This window comes from Salvia hispanica, chromosome 1, assembly GCF_029641045.1.
Source record: "Salvia hispanica isolate PSC_SH4W2 chromosome 1, Shi_PSC_v1, whole genome shotgun sequence".
Classification (NCBI taxonomy): Eukaryota; Viridiplantae; Streptophyta; class Magnoliopsida; order Lamiales; family Lamiaceae; genus Salvia; species Salvia hispanica.
This window is the reverse complement of record NC_142692.1, coordinates 61,292,965-61,303,744: the sequence shown is the minus strand read 5'-3', so window position 1 is coordinate 61,303,744 and position 10,780 is coordinate 61,292,965. Positions and strand designations below refer to the sequence as shown.

The window sequence follows — 10,780 nt, the reverse complement described above, 5'->3', positions numbered from 1 at the left end:
CTCTCTCTTACTTTTTTCCCTCTTCATCTCTCTACCTTTTCCATTTTCCACTTTATTATTCATTTACTTAACTCATTTAATACAATTTTTCTTAATCTCTGTGCCAAAAAGAAACGCCTCCATTACTGTGGAACGGATAGAGTAGTTGAAATTATGTAACGAATTATGAGACCTATAAATGATAAAGTAAAAGAAAATGAGAAAAATGTTGTTATAAATGAATATGAACTATTTCTATGATATGAACAGAAAAGGAAATATGCTCTATTCCTATGGAACAGAGGGGGTATTCATGTTTGGATTGTCTTAAGAAAGTTGAGTCATTTCCTTTTTTGGTAATAATATTATCATCTCTCGTACTCTTTTCACCTTTCTTACTTCCTCCATTCTAAGGAAGATGACCTCTTCCTTGGGTGACACAGGAATTTATGCAACTTTATTTTTTGTTTAAAGTGGAGATAGTAAACTAAGAGAGAGAGAATAAAGTAGACAGGATGTATTTCCGTTTTTAGTAATAAGTCATCTTGGTTAGGACTAGGGATGTCAATGTAGCCCGCAACCCGTGGGCTAGCCCGAATAGCCCGCTAAATTTATAGGGTTAGGGTCGGAAATTTCTAGCGCGATAAAAACAAAACCCGATAAGCCCGCACCCGATTAACCCGCAACCCGTTAGGACCAGGCCCGAAAACCCGATGGGCTGGCCCGATAACCCGCTAATACTTATATTTTTCAATTTTTTACTCCTAATTCAACACTTCGTTGACTAATTTTATGACATAGATAACTAAAAAAAGATAACTTTCAATTTTATGGTAAATATATAAATTATATATTAATTTTTTATTAATATAATAATTGTTAAATAAATTAATCTCACTAAAAGAATATTTAAATTTTTAACATGCATTAAAATTTCACGAAATATCACAAATATTAGTATTTTATGATTGAGTTTAAGCATATATATCAAATTTATCATAATTAAATATTTTATATTTTATAAATATAACTAATTTTCATCATGATTTATTGGATTGTTCGAGCCTTAATCTTATATGTAGCAACCCGATTAACCCGTCGGGCTAGCCCGAAACCCGAGCTTTTAGGGTCAGGGCCGAACTTTTACAACCCGAAAGAAATGACAACCCGGCAAGCCCGCACCCGATTGACCCGCAACCCAAGTAGGGTTGGCCCGAAACCCGATAGGCCGGCCCGATTGACATCCCTAGTTAGGACAAATAAAAAAAAGTAAGTGAATCATCTTTATTGGGACGGAGGGAGTACTTTATTTCGCATCTTACTTTATTTCATCTCTTACTTTAATCTCAATATTTTAACATTTAAAACATTAATTTCTTAAATTCATCCAAAGGAAATATTCACAACTATCTTGAGATGGAGGAGGGGTACTATTTTTTTCATCCCATAGAAGATGATCATTTTGCATAAAGAGAAAATAAAGTAATATAAAGAAATGAAACTGAGATTAATATGTTTTTATTTTTGATAATAAGCGATTTAAGTTGGTAAAAAAAAGAAAAATAGATTATCTTCATATGAATGAATGGAGACCGGAGTAGTATGTATACTTTGCAAAGTAAAACTAAACACGCGGAATGTTTTAATCATCCCAAAAGAAGTTGCTATTTTGAATGAACATATATTAAGAGCATCCACAATGGCAATATGCCAGCCATAGGCTAGCCACAAACTCTTCCTGCCATATCATCAGCACTAAAATTCCTCCTGCCACATCTCATGACAAGTAACTGGACAAGCAATAGGCTAGCCATAAGCAAGCCACATCATCAGCACTATTAAAAAAAACAACTAAATTTACGGAATTAAACACAAAATACAAAATTATATTTACGACACATATACGGAAAAATTCGTTAATATTATTTAAATAAAAAAAGTACATTAACTAAAAACAAAAAAAATTACATAATAAACAAAAAATCCGGGCTTCCACACACGAGCCCCCGCCCCACTCTACTCCTCGTAGCCGTCGCCGCTGTCCTCGCCGCCACCCGGGATCCCGGCATCTGAGCCCGCGTCTGATCCCCCCAACTGTGCCGCGGCGGTATCCAAATCAACCCGCATACTCTCGAGCATTGAGTGAAGAAACCTCTTCTCCACGGGTCAGTTGCCTCCCTCCATTCAACTAAGATCTTGTGCATTTGTTTACGCGTTTGTTGACGCGCGTAGAAGGCGAGCTCGGCTGTCGACTTGCCAGCAGGGGGGGATGCCGACTGGACCTCCTGGGACCCCTGGGCGACTCCCCTTGCTGCCCGTTGCGCCCTCCTCTGACCAATCAGGCGAGTGCGGCGAGTGAAGGATGGAGGGGATGGGAACTCCTGAACATCCTCGGGGAGGTCGTGGGAACCGCCGCTGCTGCCGTTGTAATCACCGACATAGTTAAGCCGCTGCTTCTTCGGCCAGCCAGCATCGAAACCCGCCCGAAACTTCTCGGAATCCATCAGCACTAGATAGCAGTTCCAGTAGGTGCATTCCTTTTACAGCCCCAGCACGGGGAAGGCTTTCTCCGCCATCCTCCTGCAATCCTCGTCAGTCTGGCCACTGGTGTTCATGCGGAGGGCGTTGGTGTACAAGCCCGCAAATCGGGAGACCGTAGCCCTGATTCGCTCCCACCCCTTCCGCCACTCCTCCCCGGTGTATGCCTTCCCATGCGGGAGATTCCTCTTGTAGGTTGCTGCAATTTTAGCCCACATGTTGACGATCCTCTGATTGTTCGAAACGAGGGGATCATCGCAAACAGAGATCCAAGCCTTTGACAGCGCGACGTTCTCATCATCCGTCCACTTCCTCCGTACACTGTCGTCATCAGCCGGCTGCGGCTACTCGCCTACCACCTTTTTGCGCTTCTTCTTTTTCGGTGCGCCCCGACCCTGCCCCCGCCCCTGCGAGTGGCATCGTATCGATCAACTTGTTCCAACAACTCCTCTACGGAGAAAATCTCATCTCCAGTGAATTGAGTCTCCACTGCGGTCGATGTGTGGGAAGACGCAGTCAAAAAATCAAGAGGGGGCCGATAGACATTGTCCCCCCGACCCCTCCCCCCGGCGACCCCTGCATCACGAGCTGCACCCCCGGCTGCCACCCCGGCATCATCTGCATACCGGGTTGCATCCCCGGTACCCCCTGCCCGCCGCCCTGCGGCATCATCTGCTGCCAAGGGTACATGCCGTAGTACCTGCCCATTGGCCCCCATCTAGCTCCCACGGGTACCGTGGGAGTATGAGTCCCGCTCGTCGCTGGAGTAGACTCATTGTTGTTATCCATTTCGCATTGTTTTTCTTGTACAGAAATTAAGAGAGAGAGAAAACTCGTTAAAATAAGTGGTGCGAATGAAAATGACGTGAAAATCGCGTATATATAGTGTTTCGAAAATTTAATTAAAAAAAAAATTAAAAATTGCGCTGGCCGATCGCTCGTTGATCGCCAACCTACAATGGCGGTGAGCACATCGGCCAGCGCCCGGGAATCGACGAGCGCTCACCGAATTTCTCGCCGATTCCACGCTCGCCGATTGCAATGGTTCGTCGAGCGGACCGGCTAGCGCCGGGAATCGGCTAGCCGGTCGCTCGCCAACCATTGTGGATGCTCTAAGTGAAGAAAATATCACACAAATGATAATTTAATAGTCACAATTTTCTTGTGTGTACATTTCCTACTCTCATTTATCACTGTGACTATTGAAACAAATTAAGAAATGAAATTTATAGAGACAGATATAATGAAAATACTGCTATTGAGTTTCAACTGCCGTGACGTTGTCCTCTTCATTGTTTCCACCGTCTCTGTCGTCCTTATTCTAGGTTACTAAAACCAATTCAGCTTTTTAAAATTTGTAAAATACTCCATTATTAGTGAATAGGAGTTCTAGTTTTTCATTTTGATTCGTCCGCAAATAGAAATTTCGATTCATAATTACAATAAATGGTAAAAAAACCTAATATTCCACTAATTCATTTCACTGACATATCATTTAAAATTAATATATACAAGTGAGACTCTCATTCACATACGAAAATAATACAATACAATTATACACATAATTCAATAAAAATTATAATTATTAAACAATTTTTCATAATTTTGGAACACACTTTTTATTAAATTTCACTTTCAATCCTAATGAAATTGAAATTAAAATTTTTAGAATTGAGAATATTTAAATGTAAAGGAAATGTAAAGGAAAGTTGGTGAAAAAAGATAGTGGAATGTGAGTCCTATTTTTATATATTAGTTTTATACCAATAAATTGTGAGTGAAAAAAAGTTAGTGGAAATGATACCGACTAATATATGGAATATTCCAACTAAACACCTAAAGTAGGACACTAAATAATAGTAAATCGAGACTCCTAAAAGGGGAGGGAGGGTGTACTTTTCAAAGCCTATCTCCCTGCAATGAGAGCCTATCCCAGAGGCTATATCAGAGTTTATCTCATTACCACATTAGCATTATTTTATTTTATTTTTATTATATCAATGTCTAAATAATTTAATTAAGTTAAAAGACATGAATATATTAATTCTTCGATGTATTACAATATTGAAAAAAGAATACAACGAGAAACAAATTTCAAAAAATTACAATAAAACATCAGTGCCTATGTGACCACAGTTCTACAATCATATCACGTTGGAGTGCACAATGGGCTTCGGCGTGGCGCATGTCAACAAATGCATGAAGACGCTCATCATCGTTTTATGGTAGACCTGATACGCTCGGATTTTGCACTGTTTTAAGGCCATTATTTGGTCCGTTTTTAATGTCAAAATCACATTACATGTCTATTATTTGTGTATTTTATACATTTTAGTATTTTGACGTGTTTTGTGAGAAATGTGCATATTTAAGCCGAAAAAGGGAGTCAAAACGCAAAGTCTGGAAATCTGGAGTTTAGACGGCGATCGGCGACCGCCGGCACCCGGCGGCCAGTGGTTTGTAGCGTCCCGCCTCGGAAAATATGTGCTAGAAAAGGAGTCTCGCCTGGTGACTGCCGGAGGACGTGTGGCGGCCCGCCACCGTCGAGGCAGAGACTCTGGACTAAAATGTGGCGACCGCCGGAGAATGTGCGGTGGCCCGCCATGAAAAGCGGCGAATCAGATTTAACCTAGATTTCTTTCTAAGATTTACCATATTTTGAAGATCTCTTCCTTCTAGGATGAGGAGTGACGTTCCCCTATAAATAAGACCTCAAGATTCATCAAAAGAGAGCCTCTTTTTGCATCATAATTCCCAGAGATTAAAAGCTAGAGTACTTCATTGTTCAAGGAGTTGAAGAAGGATTCAAGAGCATCAAAATGACAAGGATTCAACCTACGGGTTCTATTAGCTTTAGTTTTATGTTCCAATTGTTTTCCCTTCAATCTATGTTTTTAGATTATTACATCATGTGTAACTAAATTCATAGGATTCTAAGGTTGTGTTAGTAACGACTTTGGTTATACAATTCCTTTTTCTATTTAATATCCGTTTTGTTTTTACTTTGATTCTTCCCTAAGTTACGTAGGAAACTTCATGATGGAGTGACACAATCGTGCATGATCAAATATAACTTGCTTCATAACTTTGAGAGAGCTCTAGCGAATTAGGTCCACTTAGTAGACACTACAATTAGCTTCTTTTAAAACGGCACTGTTAATTGAGAGTGAGGACTTTTCAAGGGTCTTAGGAGCTTTTAGGAGTTATGTGTTAGGATTGACAATCCTAATGTTAGTAATCAACGTTTGCATCGCATGAGCATAACTAGGTGACTCGTCCTATCAAAGTAATCTGATCAGCTGGGCATCTGATCATCTTAAAAAAAGACGGGCCACAACGGATAGATTCCATCAACCAAGTAGTACCCCATCTTATACAGATTGTCGTTGGTAGTGAAGTCGATAGCTGGGCCTAAATCCCTACAATATTGCTGATTGAAGAGGGGAAGGACTGAAGGATGTTGAGATCATTGTTCGACCTGACAACACATAAATAAGCATGCCAAATCCATACCCGTTGGTCGGCAATGGCTTCGAGTATGACAGTGCGGTGCGTGCCCTTGAACACGGTCGTAAACTGGCCTCTCCACGCTGTTGGGAAGTTCTTCTACTGCCATTGCATACAGTCTATGCTGCCTAACATCCCCGGGAAGTTGTGTGTCCTCCCGTGCAAATCAAGCAAGAACTGCTTCAGAAATGCTTCAGAAATTCAGCAAGAACTGCAGATAGGTGTCTCCAAATGTCTCCCTCACACCCTGACAGAAATACCTCAGAAATTCGCGTCCAGTCATCTCGGCGACGTTAAGATATTCGTCGAACATATCAACACTTTATCCATAAGCTAGCTGTCGCACGACATTTCTGCTGCAGTGACAGTACGATCTTGCCGGCTGCGTTGGTGCGTTGCTGGAAGTACTCATGACGCACCAAAAGCAAGTTTATAGAGGGCAAGAAAAGTTGCAGCCGCATTCTGAACGCCGACGGAAAACTGTCGACGGAAGCGTGGTACCTCGGCAAAGTAATCCGTGAACAACCGATCGTAAGCCGCGACGTGGTTACAGTGAATCGCCTTACGATGTCGGACTGGCCTAGGGACTGGCGCATGTACTGGTTCCTGATGTTGTCATTCCGTTATCTCCGCTATGTGTACCCGCATCTGGCAATGAATGGGTTGTTCTCGCTGGGGTAATGAGTGGTTGTTCCCGTTGGCGTCAGAATCAAATCCAAATTGGAAGAGGAATTGAAAGACATTTCTCGCTGGCAATTTTTAGCATGGCTCGATAACACGACACAAATCCTCAAGAAATTAATGGGTTTGGGTCAAAGCTTATTGGGTTCGTGCCTTTATCGGGTCGGCACGTCAAGAATACAAAAATGTTGTGTTCGTGTTACCCATTAAGAAATTATATTATAATATTATTTATTTTTAATAATATTTTAAATACCTAAATTTCGTGTCGTGTTCGTGTTGGATTTCATTGTTATTAATCATATTATTCATCAAACTAGATTGTGTAATCTGATTCAAGATTTTATACTTTTTAAATCATGAGTAGTTGTTATATGTTGTTATTATATTCTTATCATGCTTTCAGGTCGTGTAGTTTAGTGTCGTTATCGTGTCGTGTCATGTTCTTGTCGTGTGTCATGTTCTTGTCGTGTTCATGTCGTGTTGACCCAAGATGGTTCGTGTCATTAATGATATTGTGAGGTATTTTTAATAGGGGAAGAAATTAAAAAAATAAAAAAAGTTATTGGCCTCAGCCTCCCGCAATCAGAGCCGATGGCGGGGCCCATGAAGAGCCGATCGCCCATCGGCTAAGGCGATGGAGCGGCCGTGGGCCGGAGGCGATTGGTGTGTTCATCGGCTCCCTCCCCACAATGGGAGCCAATGGGAGGACCGATCTCTCGGCCCTTGCGATCGGTTCCCATTTTGCTAATGCCCTAAAATGAGGGAAAAGTGTTGGTCCTACACACAAAAGTTGGGTTCCTATCCACCATCTCTATCATTTTTATTTTTTCATATTCTTAATACTTCTTCTTCTTACCGAAAAAGTCGATATCTCCAATTTTGCAACTGCGCCCCATAAACATTATATATTTTTGAAGATTAGACTTGAGTCATTTTTAGTTTGAATTGCATGATACATAAATGCTTTTGTCTATATTAAATAATTCATTATCATGACATTTTTGTTTAGTTTTGATAAAAAAAACTATTAAAATAGGGGTTATATATAGAAGTACAAAGATTAGAGTTAAATTAATGGTCGGACTATGTTCACGATGCAGTTATAGAATATATGACTTAGGGAACTAAACTAGTTATTATTTTGATTTTATTTATTTTCTAGTTAGTAGAATTAGTAGATGAAAAAATATTAATTATTTTTCCTTTTACTAAATTAGGTTTTCCTTTTTTGCTTACTTTTCTTTTGCTTATTTTTCTTTTAGTTTTATTTTTCATAAGTTTAAGATTTCCCTTTGCCTATATAAAGGCCTCATTGTTGATCTTAAAAGACAGACTTTAATTATTATTATTACATTGAGATTTTATACACCAGAGTACTCATTTAGTTGAGTTCTTTATCTACCAGTTCAGTCATTCTCATACGTTTTTGCATCATTTGATATCACGATCCATGTTGATTATCAATGGCTGAACGTAGACATGGCGACATACGTGACGATGCTCCTGGCAGCGGACGTGGTGGGGGACGCGGAGATCTCCCAAATGAAGAGGTTGCACGACAACGTGATCTGCGTGACATCGAGAACGATGATTTGAGACAACAGGTTCAAGACCTCCAACATGACATTGAGAATCGTGATTTGCGACAACAAGTTCGAGACGGACAGCGATGATTGGCGCAAGTGGATGAGTGTCGGAAGAAATCCAACCAGATGAGGTCTAATGCGTCGGAGTGTCGTTTGATGGACAATCCATTATTCAGCGGCGACTTCATATCATCTGCTGCAAATGAACCGTCGAAGAACATTAATAGCAATATATTTTCGATGTCGGCGTATGATACACCTGTATAAGACGAGGATATATTCTATGAGGCTACCCGAACCACCGAAGAATAGTAACAACAATATATTGTCGATGTCGGTTTTTGATAAGCCTCTATACGAAGAGGGTATGTTGTCGATGTCGATGTATGATAAGCAAGTATACATTGAGGATATATTATGTGAGCTCCCCGGATTGATGAGCAAATTTCCGCCTCATTCCGTGAAATTTGACGATGCTGCCGAATACGAGGACGATGTTGTCAATGACGATGAGGAGCTCTCCTCCACCATCCCCAGCCTCTTCTCCCGCTTCGAATATGTCACAAAGCTCGCGCTTAAATGTGACTACAAATCCGTCAGCATCGGCGACGAGGCGCTGATTCAGTGCACGCAGAGGTGTAGGAACTTCATGAGGCTGAAGCTTTGTGACTACCGCGAGCTCGCCGACGAAGAGATGTCTTTTTTGGCCCCAAGTTGCAGAAATGTGCATAAATTCTCGTGTGGGTCTTACAATTTTAGGGGTAAAGGGATGAACGCGTTGATCAAGAATTGCAGATTGTTGGAGGAGCTCTCGGTGAAGCTATTGCAAGGAATTACTAACGCTGCTGTAGCTGATGCATTTGGGCCTGTTAAAGCTGTTGATTCTTTGAAAATTATTTCTTTGAAAGAGATTTACAATAGGCACTGTTTTGGCCCTTGATAATTGGGGCTAAGAATTTGAGAAGTTTGAAGTTTTTTGCTGCAATGAGCAAGGTCCTGGACTCCTTGTCCTTCCACAAGAAGCTTAAAGTATGGGAGCGTGATTTTGGAGCACTCAACTCTGTCTCAGACCCAAAGCCATGTTAGAGTTTGTATACTAGAAATCACCTTTCGAGTGATTCAATACTGTAAAAACACTTATTTTATTTTTCAAAGAATAAAACAGATTATTTTTTTGGTAACGTTGTTATGTTTTACATTTAATGGATGTTTATTGCTTATTTAAATGTATAAGCAACTTAACAAAGTTTAAGTCTTTGTTTTAGTATACCGGTTGTGGACGACGTCCACTTTAAGGTAACACTGTCAGTTCTGAACAAAGAGAAAGAATAATTTCACAACCCAGATAGGCCTAGACTACCTATTGAGAAATGTTGCAATGTTAGTCCGCATATTTTTAAGCCTTACTGAAATTAGATGACGTTGGTGTGGTAGAGCATTGAACGGATCTAACAGCGAGACGAGTGTTTATGCTATCTACTGAAAGACGAGGTATTGATAAATGTTTACTTCTTAATCAATCTATGTTAGCATTGAGCATACGGTATTGATTATGCACTACTTTAATTAATATCTAGCGATGCTATGATCGCTATTATGTTGAATCGCGCACGAGGTGAATCTCGTTTGATAATGTCATCCTCTCCTGTCTTTCTTAGAAATCCTCCATTTGCCCCTGAATCAACCATAACACATATTTTCTCATTAAATCCATTATAGAGGATTCCTACCTGATGGTCTATGGAAAAACCATGGTTTGGGCACTTTCGAAGAAGAGCTTCGAAACGAGCAAATGCCTCATAGAGGGGCTCGTCATGGCCTTGTGTGAACTGAAAGATCTCACTTTTGAGCTTCAAAATAGTGCCTGGCGGGTAGTATTTGTCGAGGAAGGTAGCTACGATGTCCTTCCATGTGGAGACCTTTTCTGGTGGCATACACTCAAACCACTCCTTAGCAGAATCAATCAATGAGAATGGAAAAAGTCTTACCCGTATGGCATCGTCGTCGACACCATTTAATTTCAGAGTGTTTGCGATTTCCACGAATTTGGAGAGATGGCGGTTAGCATCTTCAGTCGCCCTACCTGCAAAAGGAGTTTGCTCGACCCTTTGGATAAGGGGCATGCGTAACTCAAAATTGTTAGCATCAATACGAGGGCCGTTAGGAAAAGTGATCATATTCTCATGATTGAACATGTTCATCACAGGTAATGTTTCTCTGTTCTTCTTTTCCATGGCTTCTCGGGCTGCTCTCTCCGCATCTCTCTCATCCATCAGCAACTTCACCATCTCCTGCAGCTTCTCAATATCTGTTCGGTCACCCATTGTTCCTGATCCTTTTTCACTTCTTATTATTCTACGAGTTCTTTCAAGTTCTAAATCTAGCGGCTCTAAGATGTACTTCTCAAAACGCGTTCGCATACAAAACCTGCAAGACTCGAAAACAAAAAAAAAAAGAAATTAAAACAAAAAGCTATAAAAATCCAA

At 40.6% G+C, this 10,780-nt stretch overlaps 1 non-coding gene and 1 pseudogene across 1 annotated transcript; both read left to right on the top strand.

The window, feature by feature from the left end:
• Positions 1 to 8,625: 8,625 nt before the first annotated feature.
• On the top strand, positions 8,626 to 9,234 carry LOC148934315 (F-box protein At1g47056 pseudogene; annotated as a pseudogene).
• Positions 9,235 to 10,040: 806 nt separating this feature from the next.
• LOC125185747 (small nucleolar RNA R71) lies at positions 10,041 to 10,147 on the top strand. Its single transcript, XR_007170248.2, has one exon. It is a non-coding gene; the product is annotated as a small nucleolar RNA R71 (small nucleolar RNA).
• The last annotated feature ends 633 nt before the right edge of the window (positions 10,148 to 10,780 follow it).